Source organism: Equus quagga, chromosome 14, assembly GCF_021613505.1.
Source record: "Equus quagga isolate Etosha38 chromosome 14, UCLA_HA_Equagga_1.0, whole genome shotgun sequence".
NCBI lineage: Eukaryota > Metazoa > Chordata > Mammalia > Perissodactyla > Equidae > Equus > Equus quagga.
Window position 1 is genome coordinate 67,635,104 of NC_060280.1, and position 18,915 is coordinate 67,654,018.

The following is an 18,915-nucleotide window of genomic DNA, read 5'->3' on the forward strand; positions in this document are numbered from 1 at the left end:
GAACTTAACCACTCGGCCACGGGGCCAGCCCCTGAATCACATATTTTTAACAATTATAAAATTAAGACAAAACCAGGCCAAGAGGTTCATTGTGAAAGAGAAAACACCCAGACCTGGATAATTTGTGACCAATTTTAGATTGGGTCACCGTGATGCCACAACAATGAATTGATTCATCCAATTAGAACAACCAAGTGGTTCGTCCAATTCAAACAACCACCTGATCCCATCAATGGAAAATAAATGTCAGTTGTTAGAACCTTTATTGACCAAACACTCCAGGAGTTGGCTGAATTGATGTTTTACCAACTGAAGGTTGTGATGCTATGTAGATACAGTGTTGGACTCACCTCTTCCAGGGTGTTACTTTGCTGAAAGAAAGGCCTCTCCTGCCTCTATTTCTGAATATGCAATGTTAATAATAACAATAATGCATACATGGCTACATCTGCTATGAGCCAGCACTCTAATGTGTACTTCACCTACTTTCTTTCAAGTAATCCTCGCAACCTCATGAATTCGCTATTCTTATCATCCTGACTTTAGAGATGAGAAAAGGTTCAGAGCAGTTAAGTAACTTGCCCAAGGTCACACAGCTAGTAAATGCCAGATCCAAGGCCCAGACCCAGATCTATCCAGTTTTCCTATTTATACTTGCTCACATTTGTGCAGTTGTCTCCCCAACTAGATTGTAATGTCCATGACAGAAGGGACCTGGATTCCCACATCTGAAACAGCGCTAGCATACAGGCACAGAATAGACCATCAATAAATATCTATTGAATAAGTGAGTGATTGAATGAATGAATGAATCAGCCCCACCATAATGGTGTCATGAAACCAAACAGCTCCATATCCACTCTCTGACCTGAAGCCCCCAGCATAGAGTAGCCAAGGAGGGGCATCCGGATGTGGTACTCCCAGAGGGCAGGGGTGAGGTGTGCCCACGGGTTCTACTGTTCAGAGACTGCCTGCCTTCCTGTCTCCTGTCTATTTACTTTTCCCCACCCCAGTGCACGTTTCCCATCAGTCATATGTCTGCTGATAGGCCCCTGCGCTGGGAACGCCCTGTGCCTCTCAGCACCCATCCTCATGGCACAGCCATCCGTGCTGCCTCTTGCCTAACAGCCGTCGGAGCCAGGCAGTGGGCGGCCTCGGCAATCTTGGCAATCCAGCCCGGCGAGTTTCCACCTGAACTTTGTCTCTACCGGTGACTGGATGGAGGAGCCGGAAAGGAGATCTGGGCAAAGGAAAGTGTCTTCGCATTTCTGATTCCCAACCATACAGGGCCGGGAGACAGGGCTATGCTAAAGGTGGTGGGGAAACACCAACGAGAATATACAGTCTTTGGGCAGACAGGAGCTCAGGTCTCCCCTCCATCCCCTTGCTTCCAGGAACACCTGCACGCAACTCACCTGGGACAGACCTGTTCTTCCACGGCCCCCAGACAGGAAGCTTCTCTGATGTCACATCTGATCTGCCCCCTTGAGAACTACGGCCCCTCCCTCGGACAATGCCTTGAGGGTGGAGAAGTCCAGCAGTGTGATGATTCCGTCCAGGGCTCAGGACGGAGCAGGCACCGCTTCCCACCCAGCCTCTCAAACACACGTGTGTGGCTGTGTCATTTCCAAATACCCTGGCCCTGTTTCTGTCCTGCTCCTTGCTCCTCTCCTAGGACGTGAGACACTGAATAAATGAGGAGGGGGCTTGACCCCTCCCTTGGCAAGGAAAGGAACGTACCAGAGATGAGTAGTGGGGAGACGGCTTACAAGACAAACACCTGGGGCTTGCAAAACACATCCTCTCTGACAAAGCATTTTCTCCTTTGAGCCTCACAGCTGTGAGATGAGCGATCCTGAGTTAAGTCTGCATTACAGGTGAGAAAACAGAGGCCGCACAGGTGGTTCTAAGCCGCCTCATCTCTCCTTATCACTCAGGTTCTAGGTCCCTGGAGAGCAGGAAGGGGAAAACCGTGGTGCTAAGAGGCCATACTGATAGCAGCATTGCCACTTGGTGGAAGGTCATGTGTCACTCAGTCTGCCCTCCTCCTGCTCTGAGGGCCGGGACAGGTGAAGGGCCTGTGATGGTTAACTTTATAAGGTGCCCTGACATTTGATCGAATATTATTCTAGATGTGTCTCTGCAGGTGTTTCTGGAGGAGAGTAACTTCTGAGTCAGTAGACTGAGTAAATCTGATTGTCCTCTCTAGTATGGGTGGGCCTCATCCAATCTGTTGAAGGCCTGAATAGAACAAAAAGGCTGAGTAAGAGTGAACTCCTGCTGCCTGACTGCTTGAACTGGGGCACTGGTTCTGTCCTGCCTTTGGGCTTGAACTGAAGCATCAGTCTTCCTGGGCCTTAAGCCCACGAGCTTTCAGACTGGAACTGTACCACCTGCTCCCCTGGGTCCAGCTCGCTGACGGCAGGTCTCGGGACTTGCCAGCCTCCATGATCACGTGAGCCAATTCCTTGTAATAAATCTCTTTCTGTATCTGTATATCTACATCTCTATATATTGGTTCTGTTTCTCTGGAGAATCCTGACTCCTACAGGGCCCCAGACAGGCTCTGGCTAGGGAGATGAGCTGGAAAGCCGGGCCGAGCTGGGCCAGGCAGGCCTCCCATCCCGGTGTCATCCCAGAAAGGAAGTGCTCGCCGCTCTCTTCACAGACTCTCCTCAGAAGTTGCCCTTTCTCCCCCAAAGCATTTTGTCAAAAATACTTATTGATGCTCCCCTGTGGCAGCACTATTTTTGGAGTCTGGGTACAGCAGCGAATGAGACAGAGATGCCCACCCTCATGACACTCAGCTTCCATTGCAAACGTAATAGTGAAATTAGACAGTATATTATAAGGTGAGAAATAGGACAAAAAAAATTAAAAATTGATCGGGGTAAGGGAGTTTGGGTGTGTGAGGGGGAGGCAGGTGATGGTGTCGACCAAGTAATCAAGGAAGGCATCAGTGGGGGGCGAGATTTGAGTGGACTTGAAGGAGGTGAAGGAGTGAGCCAAGCTGATATTTGGAGGAACGGCCAGTGCAAAGGCCCTAAGAGGAGAGAGGCCTGTGAGCACAAGAAATTGCAGAGCTGGCACAGTGAGAGTAAAGAAGGGCAGGGCAGCAGGAGATGCGGATGAGGTAGCAGGTGGCTGGATCACACAGAGCCATGGTAGAGACGTGAGGAGGGCGCTGTGGCAGGGCTCCTGGCAGAGGAGGACGTGGTCTGATGGAGGTTTTAAAAGGATCCCTCTGGCTGTCTATTGAGAACAGTCTGGAGAGGGGGAAGGATAGAAGCAGGGAGACCAGTAAGGGGGCTTTTGTCAAAACCCAGGCCAGAGATGACGGTGGCCCCCCAAGTGGTGTCCGTGGTCAGATTCCAGATGGAGTCAGGAAACAGGTGGAGGCAGCTCCCAGAGCAGAGCAGGCAAGTTCCAGGGTCTTGAGTCCTTCTGCTCTCTGCCCAGGGACATGCCCTAAGGACACCATCTCTCCTGGGCCCTAGGGAGCAATGGCTGGTTAAGCTAGGAATAGTCTTTCTATGGAGGGGTCTGGGGAGGATGATGAGAAGGACAAGTTCTAGCCTCTTCTCCAACATCTGGAGCAGCCACTAAGGGCTGATGACACCACACAAGTCCTAGAGCTGGGGTGGGGGGCAAAAAGGAAGGGGTAACGGTCTCTCCCACGAGTAGAGACAGCGGTGTGCTGGTAAATGTTCAACAACTGACTCTCTGGGAAAAAAATTGTGTGTGTGTGTGTGTGTGTGTGATTTTACTGATATAAAGGATGTGTTGCATATATTTTTCAAATAATCATAAAATATACAATACCCTTTTTTGTAAATTCCATATAGCCGATTGGTTCTCCCAGAATGCTTCTGTTGATTTTTGCAGAACTCTTTGATCTGTAGCCAACCTATGGTTCCAATGGACAAATGAGTGTTGCTCCCACACGCGTGTCGGTGGATATTTGCATTTACATTAATGGGTAAAAGGAAGTGAGACAACAAAGACGTTTGTTGGAACTTCTTCCATTTGTCAGTGATGGGAGTGACTTCTTTGCTGCATCAGATAATAGTTTTCAATTACTGCAAGAAAATTTCCTCAATTTTTTCTGCTATTTACAATGGAATAGCTACACATACAAGACACTTTTAAGTTTAATCTGCATTATTAAGATTTTCTCCATCACTGTTTTAAGTCTAAACAAATAACAAAACAATAAATGGATTCCTGATTTACAGTATTTGCCAATTTCCATGTTGTGAATTCCCCTACTCTGGTTGATTTCAAGCTACCAAGGGGACATTATCGCAAGTGGATTTGAGAAGAGTTGCTTAACGGTGAGCCACTACACAGAATTTCCAACATACAGATACAATCTATGTAAATAACCTCAAGAGCATACGTAACAATAACATGTAGTGAAATAATTAAGTAAAAAGTTTTGAGTATTTGTTACCTTTGTGTTTAATATAACTTACTTAATTGTAAGTTTACATACTTTAATTTTTAATATTGGCTGTGTTTATCAACCAGCTTCACAAAATCACTGAAAGTTTGATAATCAACTCGCGTAAGCCTAGACAAGCCAACTCTAGCACGCCACTGACGGTGTGGTACTTTCACAGATACCACCCATCTCCCCAGCTGTGAGATTCAGTGGCTGCCTATACCCAAAAATGGGGAAACTGAGGCACAGAGGGTGAAGTGAGTTGCCCAAGGCACCTGGCAGCTGATGTCCTAGAGCGAGGGTGGCTTCAGGGAAGTGTGTCTGGCATGGGGTAAGGGGAGGGTGGTGGAAATCTGAGAGAGCCAGAGGAAGTTTCATCCAAGGGCAGGAGGGCTGTAGAGGTTGTGGGTGTGAGGGACATTTAAGCCCATGCCCCATCGCCATCACTGGCTCCGCCAGCCTGCCCGGGCCAGCCTCTCAGAATGGGATCTTGGTGGGTCTTCATGTGAAGGCAGCCACACCCAAGTTGCATAGCTGTGGCTGGTTAACAAATTAGCTTCAAATCATACGTCAATGTATGTCAATTGTAATAATAACAATTCAATGTAAATAACAAGTTTGTCCACAGGATGGAAGATGTGCCAGTGCCAGCCTCCTCGGCTGGGCTTGCCCAGAGTCAGCACAGGGGGATCAGGCCACGGGGAGTCAGGCGGAGTGTCTGGCCCCATTGGCCCAATGCACTAGTGTCCATTGTCCCAGAACTTAGGGAAGGACCAAGAGAGGGGTTGAGAGGCAGGAGCAGGCGACCCAGAGATCACAGTGCCATTCAGGACTTATTCTCCCCCTGGGACAGCCCCTTGTCCCCTTAAGTCCTCAGGGTCCTGCTTCAGTTCCCCAAGTTCCTTCTCTACTCAGCATGCCTCCAAGATGCCCACTTGCTCCTCTGGGTCCCAGAAAAGAGGGTTATGGTAACAAAGCCAGGCCCTCCCAGCCTCCCCAGGCCCACCCACGTCCTGGACGCAGAGGGAGGAGCAGCACGCAGTCCTGAACAACCAGGGAGGCCGAGCCGTGGCCTTGGGTGTGGTCACTCTGAATTCGGTGCAGCTCAGAAGCTCAGGGCAGAGAGGCCTCCGAAGGTTCTGGATGCTGTGAAGGGCCAGGGCGGCAGGGAGTACAGCCCACACGACAGCACAGAGAGTGGCCACACTTCAGCTTCTGTGCACAGTGGGGAGAACCCACCCAGCCCACAGCTGCCTTTTCTGAATCCATTAGCTGTGTGACCTTGGGCAAGTTAAAGAACCTCTCTAAGTTTCTGTTTTCTCCATGTTAAAAAAAAATGTGTTAATGATACGGTGAATTCTCGGCTTTCATAAATGTACTATTTGGCTGATTGTTGTTGTTGTTAACCATTTAACGATCTGCCTGTTTGCCTGGGGAGCACTGACTTGCAGACCCTCTTGGCCTTCCCAGAAGTCCTGGTCTCTCCTGCTTCACCAGCCCTGATGAAAGCTTGGCACGAAGGATCCTATGTTGGCTTCTAGCCTCCTGTCCCCGATTCCTCAGTCCAGAAGCTAGCTACCCCTGGATTTTCCTTCCCAGTAGGACTCAGAATCTGGGTTGCTATAGCTTGCGATTTGCAGTTGGTGGCAAAACACCAGGACTTCCTCACGGGGCTCTGCGTGGCCCTGAGTGGGGCCGCTCTGTCCGCTGTCCTGGTGTCCAGGCTTTAACAATCCTGGGGACAGGGGAACACTCGGGCTAGGGCGTTTCACAGACCAAGGCTCTGAGCTGACTCTGCCAGTGAACGCAAGCAAGTGACTTGCCTTCCTGCCTCCAGGTCGCCTTTCTGCCTTTTTCATAAAGGGCATCAGGGAAGATGACCTGGGACGACAGAGGTTGCACCTGCCCAGGGCAGAGGGAGCTCCTCTGTCCTGCTTTCCCCTACCTGCCCGCCTACCCTCAAATTTTCCAGCCACTCGTGACAGCTCAGCATGAGCTCCTCAGCCCCAGAAAGGAGCTGAAATTAGGGCTCAAGCCTTGGGCAACTCGGGGAGGGGAGAGCCAGTGGAAGGAGAGCGGCAGCCTTCGGAGAGGCAGGGGTGAGAAGGCAGAGGAAGGGAGGCGGAGACCAGAGTGGGAAGGTGGGAGGGGACAGAAGCGCTGACACAGCACTCACCTGCAGTTCTGCCATAAATCACTCTCCTGAGCGCCTGGGAGCCCTCCCCGAGGGAGGGAGGAGAAGCAGAAACCCCAGATCCTAAGCCAGAACATTCCTCTGGAGGGCTGGGGACCTTGGGCAGCTCTCTGTTCTTGCTAGGGGCCTCAGTTTACCCCACTGCAAAATGGGGAGCATTAACCCCTCCTCTTAGGTCCTGTGCAGAGACTGATTATATCCCCGGGTGCAGTGAGGGCCCCCTGCAGAGGTGCTGGATCAGCAACAGGAGCGTTATCAGTAATTACCATTCCTAACAGTAGTAGTTAAAAAAAAAAAGCCACACGGAGCTCAGGAAGGTGCCTGCTCTGGGGTGTGGAGTAATAACTAATGTTTACGTAGAACCTCACAGCAGGAAAACTAGTCATGTATGTTTTTCTCATTGATTCCCACAACAATGGAGTAATGCAGGTAAGGCGGAGAGCTTTCCCCTGTCCCATTAGCCAGGTATTTCCAGTTCAAAGAGGCAAGGAGCTGCCCCAGGCCACGGAACCAAGTGGTTGGGAGAAAGGAACCTAAAACCTCATGATTCTAGACCCACCCTCTCCCTTTCCACTGCCTGCCCCTTAAGAACCAGGAAACATCCCAATCCTGGGAGGGTGGGCTATCACAGGACTTTGGGGTCCTAGTCTGGCTCCCAAATGTGCCACTTCCAGTGGAGTGGCCTCAGCTACTTCCCTGCCATAACGGAGGTGATCAAACCCCGAGGGTGGTTGGGACACTTTAGGAGAGGTCATGGGTTCAAAGGGCTTAGCCAAGCTCCTAGCACAGAATAAGTGTTCAATTAACGTCAGCAATTGGGTTTATCATTCCTGAGATTTCAGGAAAGGGAGGAGCTCTGCCCCTGGTTTGCTTGCCACTCTAGAGGCCAAGAGATAGGAACGGTGACCCCCTAATTCTCTCCCAGTTTAAGGGGTCCAGGAAGTCATTTCTATGGCCTTTCTCATTTTCCCCTGGAGTCCCCTCCCCAGGGGCTTCCGAGCCCACAACAGCTGGCATCACAGTCAGAGGACATCACCAAGGTGATGGGTGTCTTGAGCTGAAGCAGAGGGAAGCAGGGACCTAGACCCTGGAAGTTAAGAGGCTTCTGCTCTGACCTTGGGCTTAGAGCTGACCTGAGCCCAAGGCAGGCACAGGACAGAAGATTGGCTTCCCCCCAAAGCCATGATTTGGGAGGAAGCTTAGGGCAGTACCTGGAGCACGGGCTCCAGATCCCACTGATCTGAAACCTAGCTCTGCCTCAGTTTCCTCCACTGTAAAGTGGGGTTATAACAGCCATAGTGGGGACTGAATGTGGTTATGTGGGTAGTGTTCCCCTCCCTTCACTCATGGTGGAGGCCGCAATGCGGCCCAGGATGCCAGACAGCTAGGCAGACCTACCTGCAGACCTGGCTTCCCCTGTGTGTGACTGTCTTGGGCTAGCCTGCCCTGGGATGAGAACCCCCCCATGGGTGGGACTGCTGAGTGGGAGCGCAGACCACAGGAGCATTCGGGGCCTCTCCCACTTCTTCAGAGCATGGCAGCTGCCTGTCTTCCAGGACGTACCCACCCAGCTGCCGCTGCGGACCCTCAGAGACTGCCAGGCTCCCTTGATGGCTGCCTGGGTGCCCTGACCCTCCTCCGGGGTCCCCGTGGCCCCCGTGGCCCCCATGCCCCACATGGGAATCACACAGCCTCCTCCTGCCATCCTCAGCCCTGTGGTGGGCCAGCCAGTCAGGTGGCGCGTCCCGAAGCGCCGAGGGCCCCACATTAAGTGGTTCACTTAGCCCGGGCTCCGTGTTTTGATTTTGCCCAGCTGCGTCTGTGTGCATTTAGATTAATCCTGTGAGCCAGCAGGCGCAGGGCAACCTGCTATTTATCAACAGTGCCTGCGCGATTCCCGTTTGATACGCCGCCACCCTCCCTGGGCGGAGAAGCCTCCAGTCTCCTTCCTCCCCACAGGAGCGGGGAGGGACGGAGGGGCCCATGGAAGGGGTTGCCGCAGCCACCCACCCTGGGCGTTGCACAGACACGCCCCCCAGCCTATATGGCCTCTTCCCCCTCAGCACCTATCCAGCACTCCGCTTTCATCACCAGGCCTTTGATCTGCAGCATCTTAAGTCTAGAAGGCTCCAGGATCACGGGTGTGGCAGCTCTAAAGCCAGCAGGAGGCAAGGTGCTCTGAACGATATTCAAAGACCCATCCCTGACTCGATTTTCTCACCTGTAAGACGGGGTGAATGATACCCATCCTGCTTATACATAAGGTTTTCTTGAAGGTGAAATGGGAGTATCTGTGGACAGCACTTGGCCAGGTGTCAGCCCTGCTGCGTTGTCAGGTGCAAGGCAGGAGGGGAGTGCAGTGGGCATCATTGGAGGCAGGGTCCCATTCTGCCCTCTCAGTTATGTGCCCTTTGGGGAGTCACTAAGACACATGGCCTCTCTGTTTCTTCCCCTGTAAACCGAGCACAGTAACCCGTGTCCCATCTTCTCACAGGGTGGATGCAAAGACCGACAGAGATCAGCTTCCCCCATCATTTGAACTCTCTCCAGGTGCTTTGAACACAACATCTGATTTCACACTGGGCAACCCAGTGAGGGAGAAACTGCCACCCCAGACTACTGATAAGGAGCCAGCCATCAGAGAGGTCCACCTCATCCAAACTTGTGCTCCCACCACCCGTGCTCCACCCGAGGGGACTCTGCTTGGGTGGAGTTCTGTCCCTCTGTGCCAGGTCATATCGGTGGCGTGATGGCCTCGATCTGGAGGTAGACGGGAGGGCAGGGTCGCTGCTTCTTGGAGCTACAGGCACCTCATCAGAACCCCAACTCCCCCACCCCAACACTGACCAGCCTCACCCGCCGGAGGATCAGAGGGCTGTCGGAGGTCACCAGGTCAGCACCCCTCCCTGACCCCTCCCAGGAGCGCGCCTGCCTGAGCAGCACCTCTGCCCCTGGTGTCCCTCCAGGTTGCATCCATCCATCCACCCCGTGGGAAATCCTCCTGGGCAAGGTCACCTCGTGATCTCCACTAGCGAATCCCCAGTCTCTGTCTCTACCCCTACCTTGCCCCTCAGCCTCAGATTTTTTTCTATGGGTTTATTTCTCTTTTTTTAACAGCTTTATTGAGATACAACTCACGTACTGTAAAATTCACCTGTTTAAAGTGTACAATTCAGCGATTTTTCATATATTCACAAACCCTTGTGACCATCACTACAGCTTAGTTTAGAAAATTTTCATCATCTCAGGAAGAAACCCATACCCTTAACCATCCCCTCTGTGTTCCTCCAGCCCTACGCTGTCCCTAAGCAACTGCTAATCTACTTTCTGTCTCTACAGATTTGCTTATTCTGGACATTTGTAGGAACAGAATTATATCATCTGTGACTGACTTCTTTCACTTAGCCTAATGTTTCCAAGGTTCATCCACATTGTAGCCTGTGTCAGCACTTCATTCCTTTCTATGGCTGAGCAGTAATATTGCATGGATAGACCACCTTTCGTTTATCTATCGGTTGGTGAACAACTGGGTTTTTCCACCTTTTGGCTATTATGAGTCATGCTGCTTTAACATCAGTATACTAGTTTTTCTGTGTGTGTCTGTGTGTGTGTCTGTGTTTTCAATTCTCTTGGGTATATACCTAGGAGTGGTATTGGTGGGTCATATTCTAACTCAGTATTTAACGATTTGAGGAACTGCCAGACTGTTTTCCAAAGTGGCTGCACCATCTTTCCTTCCCACCAACAGTGTGGTTTCTCCACCTCCTCGACAACACTTGTTATGGTCTGTCTTTTTGATTATCACCATCCTACTGGGTGTGAAGTAGTCTCTCATCGTGGTTTGGATTTGCATTTCTCTGATAACTAGTGATGGTGACCATCTTTTCATTTGTTTATTGGCCATGTGTATATCTTCATGGGAGAAATACATATTCAGATACTTTGCCCATTTTTTAATTGGGTTATTTGTCTTTTTATTATTGCATGGTAAGTGTTCTTTATATATTCTAGATATAATCCCTTGGCCTCAGATTTGAAGAGCTAACTGGGCCTAGCCTTATAGTCCAGGGGGAGGACCACAGGCTTTGGAATGAGACCGACTTGGGTTCCAATCCCGACTCCGACTGAGCAGTGGGGAGTTTATTGAACTCATCTGTAAAATAGAGGTGCTAGCCCCTGAACAATTACACATGCACACGCTTGTGTTTAGCTGGTGCTAGGCACAGGGCCGAGACTCTACAGTCTCCCCACCGCGACAGGTAAGGAACTGTTATCATTCTTGTTTTGCAGGTGGGGCAACTGAGGCACAGAGAACTTGCCACAGACGATGGAGTAGTAAGTGGCAGAGCTGGGAGTTGACCACACATCTGTGAGATTCTAGAGCTGAGAGCCACATGGTATATTGCCTTCCTAAGGTAGACGATCAATGTGTGTTGAATGAATGAATGAATGAATGCCTTCACTGATGGGGACCTCACTACCTATAGTAGCAGTCTGTGCTACTATTTGATACTTCTAGTTAGTGCAAAGTCCTCTCTTTCATTGAGTAAAACTTGCCCAGCCCTCATCATAACTCCCTCCTATTGGCCCTGGCTCTTCCTCCAGTGGACTCCTGATACCCAGGGGCTTGGCTCACCTCTCACTGCTGACTCCAACCCTGGGAGGTCCCCTCCCCTCACACTCGCACACTCATGCATAAGCCCCAGCCCTGCCCACTGGATCCCATGGCTGAGTCTGGGGAGGGACCACCTCCCACTGGGCTATCCAGCTCTCCCACTGGATGCAGAGAGAGCCAGATCCCCCTCCCAGGGACCAGGGGCTGAGGCCTCCACAGGGACATCCGGCCCTTGTCAATGGTGATGAGGGAGCCATGGATACTGGCTTTGTGACCGCCGTCAACCACCAGGTCAGGCGATGGCAGAGCAGGACCCTGGTAGGAGTGGGAGGTGCCTGTGGCTGGCCGCCAGGAGGGGTGCACAGAGAGGAGATGCCCATCCGAGCAATCTCACGCTTGGTTAGCTTTGTGAGCGACAGTGCTTCAGAGCTGACCCATTGTGGCCCCAGGGCTGACCTGACTAGAGGGCGGGGAGACCCAATCTCAGGCTGTGAGGCCCAGACAGCACTTGGGGGGCCACAAGCGGGCTTCAGTGCATGAGCCTCCCCCACCCCGCCTGAGGAGCACAATCAGCCTGCCGTGCAGTCAGGCAGGAGAGAGCACCTGAGCCCCACAGCCAGCCCCTCCAGACAAGGTGCCAGCTAGGCCTCTGTCTCCAGGAAGGGGTTCCAGAGCGGGGGTAGGGGGCACCTTCTGCCTGCCCTCGAGAATTCAGGCTGGGTGGGACAGCTGAGACTGCTCCCTTCTGCCTCTGAGACTGAGACTCCCAACAATCCAGGGCCAGGGCCTCCAGCTGTGATCTGGATGCAGAGGGAGCTCCCCGTGATGGGGGAGAATCTAGGGCCATTAGGTCCAACAGTACCTGCAAGTCAGCGTTACAGTGAGAGCCTGGTTTGGGGGTCAGGGGGACCTGGCTTGAATCCTCCCTCTGCGAGTTTCTTCGCTGCCCTGGCCTCAGTTTGCATTTCTGTAAAATGGGGGCAGTGACGCTTACCTTGCAGAGTTGTTATAAGGATTAAATGAGTCAAGCCAATCCCAAAAGGGTACATACACCATGACTCCATTTATTCGACATTCTTGAAACAACAAAACGATAGAAATGCAGAACAAACCAGTGGTTGCCAGGGGTCAGGCGAGAGGGAGGAGCGGGGAGGTGATGGTGCCGCAGAAGAGCAGCAGGGAAGATGCTCGTGGTGATGGAAATGCCCTGCACCTTGTGATATGGCGCGAAGTGGTCCCACTGCAGGAAACTGGGTCAAGGGCATGGGATCTCTCTGTATTATTTCTTACAGTTGCTTGTGAATCTACAATTGTCTCAAAAACAAAAAGTTTAATTTTTTAAAAAGAGAGTTATTTCACGTCTGATGGAGAGTAAGCAATCTACAACATCAGCTATCCGCACTCCCCATCCCCGAGCTCCTCTGTGAGTGGGTGTCGCCTGGGAATCAGCATCACTTAAAGCTGTCACAGCACATGGGGGGAGGCAGGTGAGAAGAGCCTGACTCTCTGTCTGGCATCTTTGATTTGTGCGCCTGCCGTGAGTGCTTATAAATGCGCGAGTGAGAGTTGGCGAGTGAATGAATGAATGACTATTACAGCAAATGAACTATTGACCTCTCAGGAAATGAAATGGGCTTAAAGCAAGAGATACCTGAGACGGACACAGGACGCATCTTGCAGCTCCCAGACTGGCCAGTCCAGGTGCCTGCGTCCCTACCTCGTCTCGTCCCCCCGGGTTGCATCACGGGGTGTGTCGAGGGACAGGCTGCATGCCCGCGAGGACAGCACTGTGACGCACTTTAATTAGTGCAAGAGTAAATTACTCGGATGTGGAGAAGCCGACTTCCCCGACGGCGTGGGAAAATGGAAGCCTAGCATTTTCAATTTAAGGTTTAGTTAGATAATGCCTATTGGTGCCAGTAGATTACAAAGTGGATATTAAATCCTGCAGGATTTGGAATCGGAGCATATAAGTAGAATCCATAAGTAGGGGGACGCAGCCGGAAGGAGCTGGCCTGCTACTGTCCTCAGCTAAGGAGAAAGCAAGAAAGCAACTCTATGAAGAAGCAGCCGGCACAGCTCTGGGTCCTAAAGCTTCCACCAATGACAAGGGCTCCCAGAAGGCAAGGGGCTGGTGATCACTGAGATCCCAAGGGCTGGGATGGCTTTCCTTACCAGCTCCCTGAGCAAATTCCTCCCATGTTCCAGATGGGAGCTTCAGGGCCCAACAGCACCCCAACCTTGCAGCCATGCTTCCATCTCATCTGGCCCTTCCTTCTCTTATCCATCCTGTCAACTCCTACACTAACTTCAAAACGGCTCAAGCATCCCCTGCTCCAGGAAGCTCCCGAACTACCAGCTTGGATTCCTCGTGAGCCCAAGGACCTGGGCTTCCAGGGCACTGCAGTCACCATCGGTTACTATCAGCACGGACTTACCCCACTTCCCCCCGACTCTCTGAAGGGAGTGACGTGACTTTCTCCCCTCCACCCCGCTCCCGGGCACACGGGGTACTCAACAAACACGCGCTGCACAACCAGGGCTTTACGCTAAATATGTATTGCTCTTTGAACAGCAGAAGCATTTTCGATATGTGATGCATTCGCAGCTTTGGAGACCCTAGAGGTGCAAAAGGATTAGGGCCACAGGCCCCCTCTGCCCTGCCTTGCAGCACCAGCTCCTCCTGGGCAGCCTGTCTCCCGTGTGTCCTCCAGGCAGACGTGTGCACGCATCTCCCCCTTTCTTAACAAAACAGCAGAACACGCTCCACGTTCCTCCCCCTTCACTAGCTTCACTTCACAACCTTTCTTGGGGACTGTTCCTTATCATTGCACAGAGGATGTCCTCATGTTCCCAGTCATCTTTGAACTAGGCCCTGCAGCTTCAAGACGGGGAGTCTTGGGGCTGGGGGTGGGGGCTGCGGGCTGTGAAGATGGACTCCCGGATCCCCTTTTACCCCCAGATTGGCGTGAGGATGATGAGGAGCCTTGGGCCGGCCTGTGTGGCTGACCCGGACCAGCAGACTCAGGAGCGTGGACCCAGCGCCTGGAAGCCAGGAGCTGAGCCAGGGGATGGCGGTGGGGACCATCACTGCCTTCCCTGAGGCCTGGATGACGTCTCTGGCAGGCCCAGCATGAAGGCTTGGGCTCAGTGGAGAAAGAGGATATAGAAGCTTATTAGTTTAAGCAGGATGAGATGTGTAAATTAATTACCCCAGCCACCCGTGCATGTAGCAGCCGGCCCATGCGCCGGGGGAGGAACATTAGCCTCCATCCTTCTTGCGGTTTGGCTCCAATGCCAGATGCAGCCAGAGGACCCATGGCTGCATGCCCACATGATGAAGGGGGGCCCAGCTCGCCCCCAGGAGCCAGAGCTGGGTGGTCTCGAGGGATGAGCAGGCCCCTCCCAGGAATGGCAATGTTGGATTCTGCCACCAGCAGCAGCAAAAGCAAGGGTCAGAGGGAGGGGAAGGGCCTGCCCTCTGCCTGGTCCCCACACTCCTTCCCTGAGCACCTGTTTATCGGGTGACACAGGGGGCCAGGCACTGACCTTCTATTTAATCTTAAAAAACCCCATGGTCTCTGTTATTAGCCCTATTTCACAGATGAGAAAACAGGACCACGAGGAATGAATGACTTGTTCTATTGGCAGAGTCAGGCTTCAGGTCCAGGGCAGCATGCTGCCTTCCACAAGGGTAGACAGGCAAGGAGCCATCTCCGGGATCGGGTCGTCCACATGAGCCTTCCCCACTTCCACGCCTTATGGCAGAAGTCCCTCCTCCATACGTAGCCCTCCCTCTCCCATTAGCTCCCCCTGCAGCTAGGACCTGCTCTCCCACCCGCCTCCCTGCCCACGGGCCCTCTGCTTTTAGCCATTCCCCAGACTGCCCCATCCTTCTGTTCTTCTTGCCTCCGTGTCTTTGCTTGTTCCTGCCCCTGGAATGCCGCCAGCATCTCTGCTTGCCACAGTTGGCCCCACGGTCCACGTCTCCAGCCTCCATCATTGCTCACCTGGACCTCCACTCTTGCTTCACCCCAGTCCATTCCAGAGCCCTCCTCTTAGAGCACCAGTCTCCTCACTCACCCTCCTGCGGAGGCGGCTGCTGCACTTCCAGTAAAACCCTGACTCCTTACGTGGTGCTGTGTGGTCAGACCCTGCCGCCCCTCGGCTGTCCGTCGTCCCCTCCTCACTACCTTCCAGCCGGGCTGGCCTCTGACCTTCTCACACCAGCAGAACTCACTCTCGAGAGCAGGTCCCTCTGTGTGGATCTCGTCACCTCCAGGTCTTCTCGTCCCCAATCTCAGCACCGCCCTGCTCTCCGCGGGGAGAGCCCAGCTCCCTGAGTCCGCCCCCTTCACCGTGCGTTGTGCTGGCGTGGCACTCACACTGTCTGCATCAGCCCACGGCTTCATCAGTGACTTAGCCTCTGTAAGTTCCATGAAGAGGAGCGACCTGCGCCTCCTGGATGCCCCGTGCTTGGATCTGGGTGGGCCGTGACCACTTGGCATGAACGAAGGAGCCCCCTCCGGTTCTGCCGGCACTGAAATCCTGGCTCCCTCCCTCCCTTCTGCAGGACGGCTGTGCTCCTCTCACCTGGGCTGCACAGTGGACTCAATCTTGGGCTTCAGCTCAGCTAGCCTGGTTCCCTGCTCTAGGCAGGTGCCCACCAAAGCCACCAAAGACCCACAACCTCATCTCTCGAGGAACAACTGTGAGTCCTTTTCAGTGACGGACTCTCGAAGGCTATGCCTTCCACCGACAGCTCCACCTTCTGCAGGTCACCAGTCAGCAACGGGGTGAGCAGTCCATTGAGGGTTTCAACGTGAGGATGGGACCAATCTCAGAGAAACGCGGTTTGCTCCCCAGCCAACCACAAGGCCGGGGGCAAAAACGATCAGTCCACTTGGGATTGAGTTCTTAATAACCAAGGGCTAGCCAAAGACCTCCCTTTCCTCCCTCTCCTGGCCTCTGTCCTCCCCGGAGAGCCTTGGGGACCCAGGGCCTTGTCCTCATCCCCTGGTTCCCCTCCCCCACTGCTGTATCCTCTCACAAGGGGCTCTAGGTTCCCAGGGTCCTGGTCCCACTCCCTCCTCCTTGCCGTTGCCTCTTCTTAGCCTCAGCCTTGGTAAGGTGATGAATTAGGACCCAGGAGTTGGCACATCCACCCAGCAATTAGTGCTTATCTCCCTTGTTTATGTGGCTGAACAACGGCTCATTTTCAAACTCAATAGTCACTACTCAGAAAGATAAAACCAGGCAGGGCTCTTGGGAGGCGATCTGAGGGTTTGGCGGGAAAACGAGGATCAGCGCGCTGGGCCCACACCTTCGCCTCCAAGCACCGCCCCCTCTGGATAGTCACTCCCAAGCCCCCAGTTTTACCCTTCTGACCTCCCCGCATAGGCCCTTAGGAGGAAGGTACACATTTCCCAGTCCGCAGGTGGGAATCTGAGGATGGCCGAAGTCAGGGGGCTCTGAGTTTGCAGCCCTCAGTTGCCCCTCACCCTCGATTTCCAGGACTCTGGCTTTCCATCTCACACTTCCGATGGTGGTCTGCCTTTTAGGGTCCCGCACCATCAGGGGCTGCAGAACTGAACCGGACGTCCCACCAGCCCCTCCCTCAGACCCCACCCCCAGAGAGAACCCAAGGGCGGTAGCGCCCATACGGAGGGGACCCTCCCACGCCCTACCCTGCAGCCCTAGGCCAGGTAGGGCCGGGTTTGGTGGCGCGATCAGCATGCCCATCCTTCCTGCTCGCTGGGGGACCGCCGTCTGGAGTCAGACGTTCTACGGCCCAGGACTACAAGGTCTCGTTAGTCTCTGCAGAAGGGAGGGGACAAAGGGGCTCCCGTTGGGGGAGGGCTGCCTGAGTCCTGACCGCTGGATCAGGAGAAGGGAGGGAGGGAGGGAGGCTCAGGGAACAGTAACCGCGGGGAAATGCTGCCACCTGCTGGCCATGTCTCCGAACTGCAGGGAGCCCTGGAGCTGGTTCTGCCGCTAGGAAAACAGAGGGGGCCCCCCTGCTGGTCCCTCCCGTGCAAGGTTAAAAAGGTTAAAAAGACAGGAAAATCAAGCTTGGTCCCAGGTTAGGATATTGTTGTTGTTGCTGTTGTTGATTTGACAACAATAGTAACATTATCTTGTCTCAATTATTGAGAGCTCGCGCTTCATGCACACTGTTTTGTTGTTCCCAAGTACCCTTGAAGAAGCCCGTTAACTTCCTGGAGGCTGGGTAACTTGCCTGAGGTCGCACAGCTGACGAGTGATGCGGTCAGGATCCTGACTCAGGCAGTCTGGCTGCAGACTCTGTACTCTAGACTCAGAAGCCCTGGTCTTGGTTCCCCACACCATGCAACGCCCCAGATGCCCCCTCACTGGACGTCTCCACGACTCCCCTTGTTTCCTTCACCCTCCACTCCCACCACCTCTCCCCCCAGATACTGCTTCTTAGCCCCCAAGGCCTGTCTGCACGCTGCACTGTTCTAAGAAAACAAACAGAATCACCCCTGGTATCAGGGAGGCCATCCTCTGGTGGGTCCTGAAGATGCAGGCCAGGGCAGAGCTCAAAGGCGTCTGAGCCCACAGCCTCCCCGCTCTGAACAGGGTGGCGTCTCCTTGGGAAGGGCCCGGGCCCCGACAGTCAGTCAGTGTCTAAAGGTGGGGTGGGGCAGCTGGGCTGGGTGAGGGGAGCCTTGGGGATTTGAGAGTCCAGTCCTCCAGCCTCCTGGCTCTCAATCTAGTCCTGATCACAGAGCCCCAACCTGAGGCCAAGCTCAATTTTCCAGTCCCTTCCAGTCCCCCTCGCTGTGGTCTCTATTGCACAGATTATTAGAGCTGGGAAAGGACCTCAGGAATGTTCCAGTGGAAACACCTTTTGTAGACTGGAAGGTCAAGACCAGAGAAGGCAAGCAGCTTGCCCAGACCACACAGCCCAAAGTGACAGAGCCAGGAAGAGAACTCCCAACTCACCTGGCCAGGACTTCCTGTGGAGCCCCAGTTCTGCCTCCCTCCTCCAGCCCAGACCCCAGCGAGTCCTCCCCCCAGCTGTCAGCGGGCTACCCATGCACCCAGAATCACCGAAGGCCCAGAGCTGGGTACGGACAGGAGCAGGGGGAGCCTGGACCAGGACTTGGCTGGGCCTGAGAGGAACAAGAATGGAAATGCAGTCTTGTCTCTCCTTTCTCTCTCTTCTGGGGAGAGATGCTTCCTTCCCGCTCCCTCCCTCCCTTCCCTCAGCCTCTGGGGCTGCAATAGTCCTGAGTGTTCCCTCATGCTGGGAGGGGAGGCATTCTAAGAAGCAGGAAGAGAGGATTCCCCTGATTGCTTTCTGATCACAGCTCAACAGTAATGGGACTGGGGAGGATGATGGGGGGAGCATGATGCTCCGGGGACGTCCCCACCCAGGCCCCAGCAGAGGCCCAGGGCCTCCCAACACTGCTGCCCTTCTGTCCCCCCCACGCTGCAGGTGTCAGCTCACGTGAGGTCCTGGCCTAGGACAGGCAGGGGCCCACCTGCCCCATGGCTTTGGGCCCTGTGAATTCAGCTGGACCTGGCGAGCTTGGGGGAGGGCTCCAAATGTGGGGAGCCAGGGCCTTTCTCAGAGAATTGGAGCATCCCTGGAGGCCAGGAGAGTGGCCTTCCCTACCATCACAGCCACAGTGACTG